The following is a 13,718-nucleotide window of genomic DNA, read 5'->3' as shown; positions in this document are numbered from 1 at the left end:
GTCTGATTTGTATTCTAAACATATTTTGCACAATTACTCATGCTTTTGACAAAAGCTAATGAGAAAAATTACAAAGAAGGAAATGCAGCAAATGTGAATGAAATTATCTCCAATTAATTAGTCATTCCCAGACAAGAAAAATACCTAAATAAATTCATACACTGCTTTTACTTAACTATTATTTCCCATTGAGTCTTAAGACCCAAGAAAACTATTAAAAGCCTTTAAGATTATTTGAATGCTATCTAGTTAAAAAAAGAGCATACAACTAAGAAGGGAAAGGCTAAGCTTTACTTGAAGAGGTAATCAATATGAAAGTGTGATAAATCCTACTTGGAAGACATTACATGTGTTATAAACCACGTCATTCATAGTATATTTTAAAATCAGCTTCAGGTCTAGGGGCAAAAGAAGTCAGGAAGGCACATGACTAGTTTCAACTGTATTCAGGGCAAAAGCTCAGCACATGTTTATTGCTTTTCTGACCATGTCCCACTCCATGGTACAGGACATCAGACCACTGAACCTTCTTGTGCTTCTTCCAGTGGGGTACCTTCTAAACCTTGAGAAAGCCTAAGAGGGTAAAGACCATGAGCAGCTGCCAGTCCCCTTTTCTCCTGCATTGCAATTCTACTCCCTGACACCAAGTAAAACATTCAAAAAGCTTCTGGGCCTGTTCAGGGTCTTTCCAGTAAGTTTCAAAAGATGTCTTATTTGAGGTGTATCCTCATGCTCCACTTGATCCTCCGTTACAGATATGCACTTTTCTATATGAAGATCAAAAGGCGTGTATATATAAAGTGTTTCACAAAAGTGTTTCTTCAATTTCAAGTCAGTTTTGGAAACTTCAGGTAGTTAACCAGGTTAATTTGTAGCATTACAAGGAGACATTTAATACATGCCAATTCATAATGTATTTTGTTATCAACAGTTACAGCTGTAAAGAAGTTGTGGATTTTTCTTAAGAAAGCTTAAAATCTCATGGGTTGCACAAGTTCGAAGTGCTGGTCTGTCTTCCAATGGAAGGAAAGAGTAAGTTTATTACTGTTACAGACAAAGGCTGTCCTGTTCTTCCTTTCTTCATAAATCACACAGAAATAGTTATACCAGTTGTTTTTACCTCTGATGTAGTTAACTTTAATCTCATCAGTTGCTTTACAATCATTTATATACTCTGAGAAATTTGCAGCAACAGCCTAGAACTGGACCCATAAGATTGCAGCTGCCGCCCTGCATGGCCCATCTCTGTGCCAGATCATAGAATCATTAAGGTTGGAAAAGACCCTTAAGATAATCGAGTCCAACCGTTAACCTAGCACTGCCAAGTCCCACCACTAAACCATGTCCTCAAGCACCACATCTACCGGTCTTTTAAATACCTCCAGGGATGAAGACTCAATCACTTCCCTGGGCAGCCTGTTTCAGTGCCTAACTACTCTTTCGGTGAAGAAGTTTTTCCTAATATCCAACCTAAACTTCCCCTGGTGCAACTTGAGGCCATTTCCTCTCGTCCTATCACTCATTACTAGGGAGAAGAGACCAACCTCCACCTCACTACAACCTCCTGTCAGGTAGTTGTAGAGAGCAATAAGGTTTCCCCTCAGCCTCCTCTTCTCCAGGCTAAACCACCCCAGCTCCCTCAGCTGTTCCTCATAAGACTTGTGCTCTAGACCCTTCACCAGCTTCATTGCCCTTCTTTGGACATGCTCCAGCACCTCAATGTCCTCCTTGTAGTGAGGGGCCCAAAACTGAACACAGTACTCAAGGTGTGGCCTCATCAGTGTGTTGCTGACCTGGAGATACCACATCTGATCTGCTTGCAAATCTGCTTTTGCATCACTTCTTATTATGCATTTAGCCCTCCGTAGTAAGACAAACTGAAACAGAAGTTAGTTACCATACTATGACAGACTGAAAACTGCTGCTCTTCAGGACCTGATTCATGAGTTGAGCAGACATCCCTGCCATAGGGACAGAAGCATCCATCAAAGCAATGGAGAAAATGGCTGGGGACAGCAACAGCATCTGTTGTCATGTCTGATCCTCATCCCCCCCGTGTCTTTCTCAGAGACTGTATTTTCTAATGAGGATTACGTTAAATAAGAAAATATCTTCGTGCCTGCAACATCACAGCAAAGTCACTGATTTAAAAATGAGCTGTTTATTTTTGTTGAGCAAAATTAGAACTAAACCACTGAAATTCATGTTCATGCCCTTCTCTGTGTTTTCAATGTTACACCAAAAATAATTAAATAGAATATTTAAGATTATTCCTAGACACTGACTACTAGAAATATGTTCAGAGCTCTACAATAAAGCTGCATTTAAACAAACGCCAATGAATACACATTAAAATAACTTAATGTGAACTAGCAAGAGTGAACAGTAAGGCAGTTCAGAGGAAGAATAACTGCGGGTAGGCATGTCTACTTTGAAATCATACACTTCCAAGCATTACGAGCAAATATCCGCAGTGACAGTGAAATTACAAGTGTTATTTCATTTTGGAGATCAAATATTTTAAGATAAGATGACTTGAGCACCTTAATGAACTACCTAGTTACTTGGATTTACTTCGAAAGCACCAATTTGCTGCTAGAAGCAGCACATGGCTATTTTTACCTAGACTTCAGCCTAGCATTTAATTTTTCTTTTGGCCCTTGAACTCCTTCATTTCAAGACAATGAGCTACAAAGAACATAAATGAATTGGAGGCAAGTTTTTGTTTCAATATGGTGGACAAACAGTTATTTTGTTACTGGAAAATAAGATAGAAGAACAAGCAAACAAATAAGATGAACAGAGTGAAAGGGTGACTTTCAAAACAATTTCACTTTAACATACTATTAAATGAACTCCAAACAGAAGAGGTGGATAAGGGGAATGGTCTCAGGATGAAAGGTATACTGTGGAAACACAGATTATAATATACTATTGTGTTTACATATGCCATAGTGAACTGATATTGTTTAGAGAAGTTTGAGATCATCTTACATTTGAGGCAGCAGCAGATAAGAGCTAGGAATGCTTTTGCATATTTATTAGGGTTTAGACTTCAACCTAAAGATATTACTGTATTTTCCTTAGAGAAGCAGAACTACTCATCTTAACGTCAGACCACATCTGATTTCATAGGGAGAAAAAGGATTGCAGATAATGGCTTGCCAGTCCTGGAGCTCCGAGAAGCTGAGCTTCAGCTGATCACATCCTGCTACAGCTTCATTCTCCTCAAAGGATACTAAGGTCGCTTACAAAGCACTTGAAATATAATTAAGTAAATTTGTATATGCTTCTGCATATAAAGACTGTATTTTTCAGCCAAAAATATTTTTGATTTTATCAAAAATAGTTTCTAGATTTGTTCAACTGCTTTGCAGGAAATATTTCCCCAAGAATCGTTGGTTTCTCCTGGCTGAACTCATTTCAACAGTTGTTTCCGCTGAAGACAACAGATTCATGGGGTTTTGCCTTCAGATAACAATACAGCACTAAAAATACAGGTTACATGAGCTTTAACTTTCCCATATAGAAGACATTTATACCATTGAAAGTTGTCTCATTTTTTAAATCATTCAACTTCAAGAAAGCCAATTTCATTTAACTGGTAGCCTTACATGCAAACTGGGACACCTCAATTTTCCTCCATTTTCTCTGATTCTGCACAAAGCATTGTCAGAGGAAAAAAAAAAAACAAAACCCAAAAAAAACCCAGACTGTGTACAGCTGCTCATCAGCAAGCACACCTCTGGTTATATCCAAGGAACCTCGAAGCCAAGAACCTGGTTGGAAAAAGTATTTTAGAATATACTTTTAGTCCTAGAAGATTTGTTTTGTATCTTTCCAGGGAAGAGAATGCCAGCTTGCAAAGACAAATTTCCTGGTTCTTCTGACTTACAGGAAAATACCACCTAGAAAATAGGTTTATGATGGCAGCAAGTTTGCCCAATGTTTCCTTCCTGGGAAGCACTGTCTCAGAGGGTGCGGGTTTTGCCAAAAGAATAAAGGAACTCATCAACTGAGAAACTTAGCTCTGCAATTTTAGGAAAAGTTGGTTTGGCCATCTTCTGTAGTAGTTTATTTTGGCCAAGGCTGCATATCAGATTCCAGCTTAATTTTTATTAAAATAACATTGAATCAATAGTTTTTAATATGCAACTGAACTGAAAAATCAGGAGCTGGGACTAAAAGGATTGTAGCACATCATACCATTTTCTTGCAACAGTTCAAGTGGTAAGAGGTAAATTCCACTTTGTGCAAACTGTAGCAATTTTATCAAGTGCAAGTCAGGGTATTCAGAGAATGAAGGACTGACATAAACATCGGGTAAAAAACAAAAATATACAGACCATCATTTTTGAAAGATCTAAATATGTAATATCTACCTGCCACAAAAACCTTACAAAATACAAACAGACCACACAGGTGTGGAAGAACAAGCACTGAGATATGCAACAGAGGGAATCTTCCAGGGGAAGGGAATTCCAGCAACCTCTCTCAAATAAACATTTGAGAGCCATTGTTTTCTTTATTCCAGTACTTTATTTTCCTATTTTCAGCCTTTCATACTTTATCTCAGATATTCTTTTATCTTCTAAAAGCATCTTTAACACCGTGGTCAATGCTGCTTACACTCTCTCCCACTCACTGAAGCTAAAAAGGATGAAGGAGTTTATCCAATACGCAAGAAATAGCTTTAATAAAAAAGTTGTATAATGTAAGTCACAGAGAGTGGTACATTTTCTAGAAACAAGGCCATGAGCTGGATGAATACAGCTGTGAGTGGTAAGATGAACATTTTGCTGCTGCTCCTGTTTTATTGACGATACTTTTACATGAAACAGGGTTAATAGGAAAACTGCAGCAAAACGTTTAATGTAAAACCATTACATAAGCAATAAATAATAATAAAGTATTTACACAGTGGAAGCTATTTTTAGCAGTAGAAAAAAAAAGCTTTAGAGAAAAATATTTATAAACAAAGTATGAGGAAATCCCTGAGTTCAAGTTTCAATCTTCAGCAGTGTCTTTTTTATAGCATAGCTCTTCACAGAATCATAGAATACCAGGTTGGAAGGGACCTCAAGGATCATCTGGTCCAACCTTTCTAAGCAAGAGCATAGTCTAGACAAGATGGCCCAGCACCATGTCCAGCTGAGTCAACCACTTCCCTGGGGAGATTATTCCAATGACTGACTGTTCTCATTGTGAAAAATTTTTCTCTCGCATCCAATCGGAATCTCCCTAAGAGTAACTTGTACCCATTACCCCTTGTCCTTACCATGTGACTCCTTGTAAAAAGAGAGTCACCATCTTCTTTGTAGCTCCCCTTTAAGTACTGGTACGTGGTGATGAGATGACCTCTAAGCCTCCCTTTCTCAAGGCTGAACAAACCCAGCTCTCTCAGCCTATCCTCATACGGCAGGCTTCCCAGACCCTTGATCATCTTGGTGGCCCTTCTCTGGACCCCCTCCAGCCTGTCCACATCTTTTTTTGTATAGCGGGGACCAGAACTGTACACTCTTGATCCTTTGAATTAATAAAGCTACTAATAGCAAAACCAGAGCATCATTTTATTCATGGTGGTCCATCCACCATACGTGCCAAGCAACAGCAACGACCCCCACAGGCAGCATCTCCAGATGCTGATGGGTCACATCCATAAGGGAAGCTCATCTCCTGCCACTCTCTCTGCACCTACACATGCAGCAATAGCTCTGACTGCCTGCACAGTCCCATCCCACAAATTCTGCCCACAGTCCACCCAACCAAGTACGTATAAGTACTCCTACTATAAGTACTCCTGGTTTTATCTGGTCTTACAGAAGGTCTTTCTGTCCCTTCATCCCAGTTTCATTGGAATTACTATTGTCCTCTCTTAGCATCAACTCAAATGCTTTATATATTATATTAAGAACATTATTACAAAATATTAACAGTGGTTAGTTACGTTAATAACTACTTAAATACTTTGGATTAGAAAATTCTAAAATTTACTTCTGCCCCTAAATGTGAAATCTTGAGAGGCACAACATATAAAGTAAAACCAGTCCATGAAAATCTTCTGTAAAAAGGAATTATTACCCCACAAAAATTCAACTGTAGTTTATGAATACATTTGTTTGGCTTTTTTTTTTTTTTCCAAAATACTGAAAACTTTCAAGCAGGATGTTTTCACATCATTAATAGCCCTAATGTTGGTTTTCAGATTTCTGCCCCACCACACTATTATCAACTTGTTTATATCATAGAATCATAAAATGGTTTGGGTTGAAAGGGACCTTAAAGATCATCTAGTTCCAACTCCCCTGCCATGGGCACGGACACCTTCCACTAGACTAGGTTGCTCAAAGCCCCATCCAGCCTGGCCTTGAACACTTCCAGGGATGGAGCATCCACAACTTCTTTGCGGAACATGTTCCAGTACCTCACCACCCTCGTAGTGAAGAATTTCTTCCTTATAGCTGATCTAAATCTACCTTTTTTCAGTTTAATGCCATTACCCCTTGTCCTATCGTTACCTGACCTTGTAAAAAGTCCCTCTCCAGCTTTCTTGTAGGCCCCCTTCAGGTACTGGAAGGCTGCTATAAGGTCTCCCCAGAGCCTTCTCTTCTCCAGGCTGAATATGTCTCAATATATGAATATTCAGGCTGAATATGAATAAGTCTCTCAAGCCTGTCCTCATAGGAGAAGCGCTCCAGCCCTCTGATCATCTTCGTGGTCTTCCTCTGGACTCGCTCCAACAGGTCCATGTCCTTCTTATGTTGGGGGCCCCGGAGCTGAACACAGCACTCCAGGTGGGGTCTCAAGACAGCAGAGTAGAGGGGCAGAATCACCTCCCTCAACCTGCTAGTCACGCTTCTTTTGATGCAGCCCACGATATGGTTGGCTTTCTGGGCTGCAAGCACGCATTGCCAGGTCATGTTGAGTTTCTCATCAACCAACACCCCCAAGTCCTTCTCCTCAGGGCTGCTCTCAAGCCATTCTCCGCCCAGCCTGTAGGTGCGCTTGGGACTGCCCCGACCCACGTGCAGGACCTTGCATTCGGCCTTGTTGAACTTCATGACATTTGCATGGGCCCACCTCTCCAGCCTGGCAAGGTCCCTCTGGATGGCACCCCTTCCCTCCAGCGTGTTGACTGCGCCACACAGCTTGGTGTCCTCGGCAAACTTGCTCGCGGTGCACTCAATCCCACTGTCCAGGTTGCCAACAAAGATGTGAAACAGTGCTGGGCCCAATACCGACCCCTGAGGAACACCACTCCTCACTGATCTCCACTTGGACATCAAGCCATTGACTGCAACTCTGAGTGCAACCGTCTAGCCAATTCCTTACCCACCGAGTGGTCCATCCATCAAATCCATGTCTCTCCAATTTAGAGACAAGGATGCTGTGCAGGACAGTGTCGAGTGCTTTGCACAAGTCCAGGTAGATGACATCTGTTGCTCTTCCCTTCTCCACCAACGCTGTAATCCCATCGTAAAAGGCCAAGGATGTTGTATGGGACAGTGTCAAATGCTTTGTATGAACTCAAATTATTATTTCCTCAGAATACAACACAGGAAAAACTCAAGACAAGACAGCTGTTACTTTTACTTTGTTGAGATCGTAAAAAACACTGCGAGTTAGGAAAATTACTCAAAATGGTAATGCAAAGTCAGTGGGAAACCAGCTCATTTCATTAAACATCTGCATCAGAAGTCTGAGACTCATATAGAAATTAAATTGATTTACTGTAATCCATGACATTTAGTGTAGCATGTTGTCTCATGTTTTCTAGTATAAAGTACTAAACAAAACCAAACTAGTCACCACTCGTCTCCCATAAATGCTATGTTTCCCTTGCATTTAATCTACAAAGCACTAAAAATAAAGTGATTAATGTATATTCCCATGGTTTATGGAAGAATTCGCTCACTTTTGTTTCCCTATTTCTACCAATTACTGCAAAACACCAGATACATACTGACAGCATGAACCATGTAATCTAAAACGCAAGATTTCCCCATAACCTGTTTCTTTCACACCAGCTATCCATAGCCAAGTACTAGCAAATGCAGTAGCAACTAATACTAAACCACTCTGTTCTTCCCTGGGGTTTGGCACATTGAAGGATGAAGACAACATACAGAGAACTGCCTACAGAATACTTTTGGAAGTAGATGAAAACGGTGCTTTAGAGAAAGGGGGCAGGAATATAGAAGTAGAAACTTAAGATTGGATTCAAAGAGCTTTCTATGAAGAAAGCCACCAATCTACAGATTAAGACAGTTGTCTGCAGGTGTATCAAGTGACAAGATCTTTAAATTATTCATAGAAAATACTTGAAGTAACTGGTTTTCCCCCTCTGCTCCTAAAAGCTTAAAATCTGCATTTCTATAGACCAGTCACTTGCAGAGGACAAGTTTTCAAGTTCAGGAGAAACCTCACACCAATGATGTTTAACACTGAACACAAAGTGCACCACATATATACTGTTCTTGATTAGAGACACCCAGCAATAGCTTTGACTGGAACCCATTACTTTGTATAGTTGGTGCTAGAAAGGTCTTCGCACTCCCATAAGACTAAGATACTTCCTAATGGATTTCATATTACTCATATTCAGAGAAACCTCCCAGACATCATCACATTTTGCTTCTCAGAAGGCATGGAAATAAAAAAAATAATAAAAAAAAAAAATCTAGGGTCTTCTCTCCTCTTCCAACTCGCTGGCTACTCTTGTAATGCCAGGTTGCAGATATAGACCCAGCTTCAGCTTAGCACAGAGGACGGAAAACAACCTCTTGAGCAGTACTTCCTTGTGCATCCAAAGACAAACCTAGACATGAATTGCGTTAATGAGCCACAAAGGTTTTCTGATATTTCTTCCAGCAACGTACCAGTTGAATCATCCTTTCCTTTCAGAGAAAAGCCACTGCTGAGCCCACAGAATTGAACAAAGTGACTACCTCCACAGACAGACAGACAGTTCCCTCAAAACCCAAAAACATGGTTCTCGTCTCACATTCTCTTGCCTTAACCAACATACAGTGCTTCCCTTCTATAGGACGAAAGGAGAAGACTGTTACTCAATTTGAAACGTAAGGGAACATATAATAGGAACATCTATTTCAGGGATAAATTTGCTACATGCCTTCTCAGTAAAACATAAGTGTTTAAGGCAGATAATGAGAAGTTGTTCTATCAGGGAAGAGTAGATTATTATTACGTGATGCTGTGATTTATCCTTAATTAGTTGTTTTCGGCATCTGCAGCTTAATCTTGCTTAAAACCCAGGGAAGCATTCTCACTGCACATAAATACCATCAATTCAGTTACCACTATGTATTATTGTAATACACCCATATAATAATATTCATGTACTTTTCATATCGAAAGCGAGGGACCGTAATATAAATGCTTTTTTCAAAGTTTGACATTTATACATCAGAACAACAATGATACAAGCATTACCATCCCGCTTTAGTGCTTCAGGAGATACAGCTCATTGCACACACTATTCTAGAGCTTTCTGGGCAGCTGGGCATCAGAGTCCTACCCAGTGCTCAACACTTGAGGGGGCCACAGGACATTAACAATCCCATTTCCCAAAAAGGCACTTGAGCCATAGCTGTAACTAGCACTGGTGCAGACACTCAAGGAAATAAATCTCTATTTTCACTTAGCTTTGAAGTAATCCTAACCAGTTACCACTGTGACAGCTGGTCAAGCTTTGGTACTTGAGCCAAGGCAGAGATTAGGACTAAACCAACATGAATAGACAACGTTGTTAGGACTGACCAACAGTATCAGCAGAAAATACTGTAGCAGCCACAGGCTCAGTCTTTACTTACAACGCTTCAAGCAAACAATTCAGTCTAAACACTGTGCTAAGTAGGACTGCATTGAAAAGTGCTCTGAACTGGCACACTAAGCAAAAGTGTGAGGAATTTTCTAATTATACTTTAAAGATGTTTAGGATGTGAAATGAAGCCAGAGAACAGCTATAAAGAACTTAAGAAAAGGGTTTGAGAAGGCCTATTGGAAGCAAAAAGCAACTGGCCTGAAAAGAGGGACCAACTGAGGTAGAGGCATTAAAGAGTGATGAAACAGAAAGGATGCTCCAACAAAAAATGGTTTGTTTCTTCAAATTCCTCCATACCAGCCCAAAGCACACGTCTGCATACATGACATGTGAGCACAATGTAGCAGAACAAATTAAAATGCATTGATTTTTGCCAAATAAATATTTGTTTCAGTGAAAATCTATTGCAATTACTTAAAGTATCCTTTTTCAATAAAAATTAATTAATCTAAGAATACACAGACTGGCTGCAGAGGCAAAACAATTACAGTGCTATATGAAATGATAGATCTTTGTGATGCCCTTGAATTTTGCCCTTTAGAAAAAAAACTCATTAAGAACTCTCCAGATATTTGCCAGCATTGGGTTGGGGTTTGGTTTTTTTTGCATTATCACTTCCAAGTCAATCTCACCTGTATTTCAATGTTGGGTGCATATAACTGTCTTCATGCCTACTTTTTGGCTTTCAACCGCTACTTTAAGTCAAGAGTCTTTGCCCAAAAAGTTTGATCGTTTCCATATCTTTAGGATTAAGATTCCCTTTCAAAGGCTGCCTTTTATCCACCATCAGCTCTAGTTACATAGAACACACAACTCCAAAGCAACATCTTTACAGAAGCATCACCAGCCTTTCCTACACAACTCGGCATCTGGGGACACTGCTATTGAACCCAGTTAAATGCTACCCTTTGCTTTTCACCCACTGTGAGTACTGGAGTCTCAGACACTGTCTCAACCCACAATCAAACAGTGAATGAGCAAAGCTGTTACTTCATTTACATTCTCATTTTGTACAAAAATATGAGGTCTGTCTTATACATGCCCTTCTCCACCCTTTTCAGACAACTTTGCAAGGTGCAAGGCAGGCATCTTGGATCTGTCATATTTAACTAGTTTGAGGTTCCTAGTACCTTCCAAGCATTTAGCAAGTCAAAAATCCAACCCTGACTACATTTTAAGTTAAGGAAATATATGGTATCCTCAGTTTCCTAGATGTGCAGTCAAAACACATCCAGTTTTAACGTAAGTCCAGTTACAGACAAAGGCAAAAGCGCTCAGGGAAGATATAGATTTAATATCATGAAATTCATTGTTTTAACAAGTAGTTCTGGAAAATCAATTTATATCAGGGTTTTTTCTTCTTTTCTAAGAGGTTAGCATAGTCTTACTATTCCACCAATATTCCCAATATATTCATGTAAATTAATGTTCTTACAGGGACTGTAAGTAAGGCTCTGTCAGGAACCTTGCAAGAACTAAATGAACATCTTCTCATACCCTCATTTTCTCACTCTATCCCACATTAATAAACACACTGATTTCACTAAGAGTCAAAATGTGAAACTATTATTCAAAAAGAAGAAAACTAGTCATGAAGCAAATTCCTGTTCAGCTTCCAGTGCATGAGAAACTACTGCAAGTTTACTGATACATGCTATGCTATAAGTGATACACTTTTCCTCTTGCTAATGCTGCTAATTACCTAATTAAAATCCATCCCAAATAGGATGGCTTGCACTGTTTATCATTTTTACAGAACTATTCATTAAATACAACACCAGGCAGACAATTTACCGTGTTGTCATTGTTACATGTGCTTTTATACACTTAGCTTGACTAAAACAAGTCCGGGAGCAAGTCCTCTTGGAACACATTTCTGGACACGTGAAGGAGCAAAAAGCAATTAGGAACAGTCAAGCAAGGATTCACCAAGGAGAAACCATGCCTGACCAACCTGACCACCTTCTATAATAAAATGACCAAGATTTGTGAACAAGGGGAGAATAGCAGATAGCATTTACTTTGTCTTTAGCAAGACTTTCAACAAGAGTCGTGTATCCAAGTTTTGATGTTACACTCTAGATGGACACATAGGTTAAATGGTTGGATGACCAACCTCAGAGGGTAGTGCTTAATGGGTTAACCACCTTTCTAGATGGAAACCAGTAACAGGAAGGGAAAGCTTTATTCACCTTGCATACCTGCACAGATCAGGAGTTACTATCATTGAACTGCTTGCTTTGCCATCTTCCCAAAAGTCCAGTAGGGACACAACCACTCCCTAGGTTGCAGCTGAAAGGAAGACTTCTGTGTTGCTCTCAAGTAATTTGGATGATAATCCACCTGGAAGAGAGTTATTTTTATCTTTATTTCTCATACAGCAAGATTACTTCAAGCTGCATTAATGCTCATTGTGTTTCAAGGCTTGCTTGAAAGTTGTAAGAAATGGTGAAATAGGCTGTGGGAAACCCTTGCATCTTCCAGACAGGGATCAAGCTTACTGAAAGTTTACTATAGATTTTTAACCAAGCCAAGTTTCAGTTTAAGATATTCACCCCATTTTTGTCATTGCTCCCTCCCGAATATTGCTCCACAGCATTCTGGCAATGCTCAGCCCTACAGCATGCAGCTCTCTTCACTTGGATCTCAGCAAGAAAAACTTCAGAGTCGATTTTGGAAGCATTTCAAAAAGCATAGCCATAATATTCTTAGCAACAGTTTCCTATAACTAGAGATTCATTCTTCACTAATGAAATGCTAATATATAAAAACTGAATATTTATTGAAGTTGAACATTAACAACGAACACAGTAATAAACAGCACAAACAGCCAATTACTATGTAATTCTTTGTAATTGTATTTTTCATTAATTTGTATTTTTCTACTTCAATTCCCATCATAGAAGGGCAACATGTTAGCTAAACCTTGCATTACAGACCATAAATAGGTGTTATGTGGATACTTTCTCTTAATGCAAAGAGCAAGGGTTTAAGCTATGAATTTAGAGAATACTTTTCTGTGGGCAGAATTAGCTTTAACTGTGGATTTATCTGTTGCTCAGACTTTGTGCCATCCCTCTCCATCAGTAAAGTCACAGATTTTCAGGTACCCATCTACAAAACAGACTGCTGTGAAGTTCCAGTTGTGCAGCAATTTACATTCCATCTAAACATTAATTGACTTTATACAGAATTCTTGAAGTTAATGTTTTTATACCTCAGGAAAGCTTTCTATTAATGGATTTAATATGGCCTTTGCAGTACACACCAGATGATTCATCACAGTTGCTGACATTTTTATTCTATTTTAGGTTTAGTTACTTTGTGTTAATTTTCAATAAGATAACCTGGTCAGAAAAAGTAGTGAGAAATAAAGCTGTAAATGGAGATCAGAGAAGGGGCAATTAACAGCAATTCCCGAAGAAAGGAGAAGGAAAAAAAAATTAAAAAAAAGAGAGAGAGAGAGAGAGAACTTCATAGAAGTGTAGAAGTTGCATTTTTCATCATCAATGACATTGCCATTGTCATTATTAATATGTCTCCTTACATTACTGGCACTTTGTTGCAGCTAATGGCCCATTTCCCATGCTACCTCACTCTTAATCTATGTCTGTCTTTATTAAACTAACAGTAAGTGAGCAAAGACAGTACTCTTTATTAACGCCTTCCAATGAAGATTGGATGTTGCATTGGTTTAAACGAGAACTACATAGATCTTTAGAAATATTCTTATACAATAAATAACCCATGCAATTCACGTCTTAATATCCACAAATTCAAAGACTCCATGTGTTAATTCATTTTCAACCTATGTTTTATTTACAAAATGGACAGAAGGATCTGTTTCATTTGCATGACTGTACTCAGAGTCACC

The 13,718-nt window shown here is 39.1% G+C and overlaps 1 long non-coding RNA gene across 4 annotated transcripts in view; it reads right to left on the bottom strand.

The window, feature by feature from the left end:
• LOC148052287 (uncharacterized) overlaps positions 1 to 13,718 on the bottom strand; it is a 203,746-nt gene that overhangs the window by 156,488 nt on the left and 33,540 nt on the right. For all 4 annotated transcript variants that reach the window (XR_015698928.1, XR_015698931.1, XR_015698930.1 and 1 more), the window contains exon 2: positions 12,046 to 12,187. This is a non-coding gene — a long non-coding RNA (uncharacterized LOC148052287). The remainder of the gene's footprint in view (positions 1 to 12,045; positions 12,188 to 13,718) is intronic.

This window comes from Nipponia nippon, unplaced genomic scaffold (genome assembly GCF_047370975.1).
Source record: "Nipponia nippon isolate SJK-2023a ecotype South Korea unplaced genomic scaffold, ASM4737097v1 scaffold_5, whole genome shotgun sequence".
NCBI lineage: Eukaryota > Metazoa > Chordata > Aves > Pelecaniformes > Threskiornithidae > Nipponia > Nipponia nippon.
The sequence above is the reverse complement of the archived record's forward strand: the minus strand, read 5'-3'. Positions and strand labels throughout refer to the sequence as shown.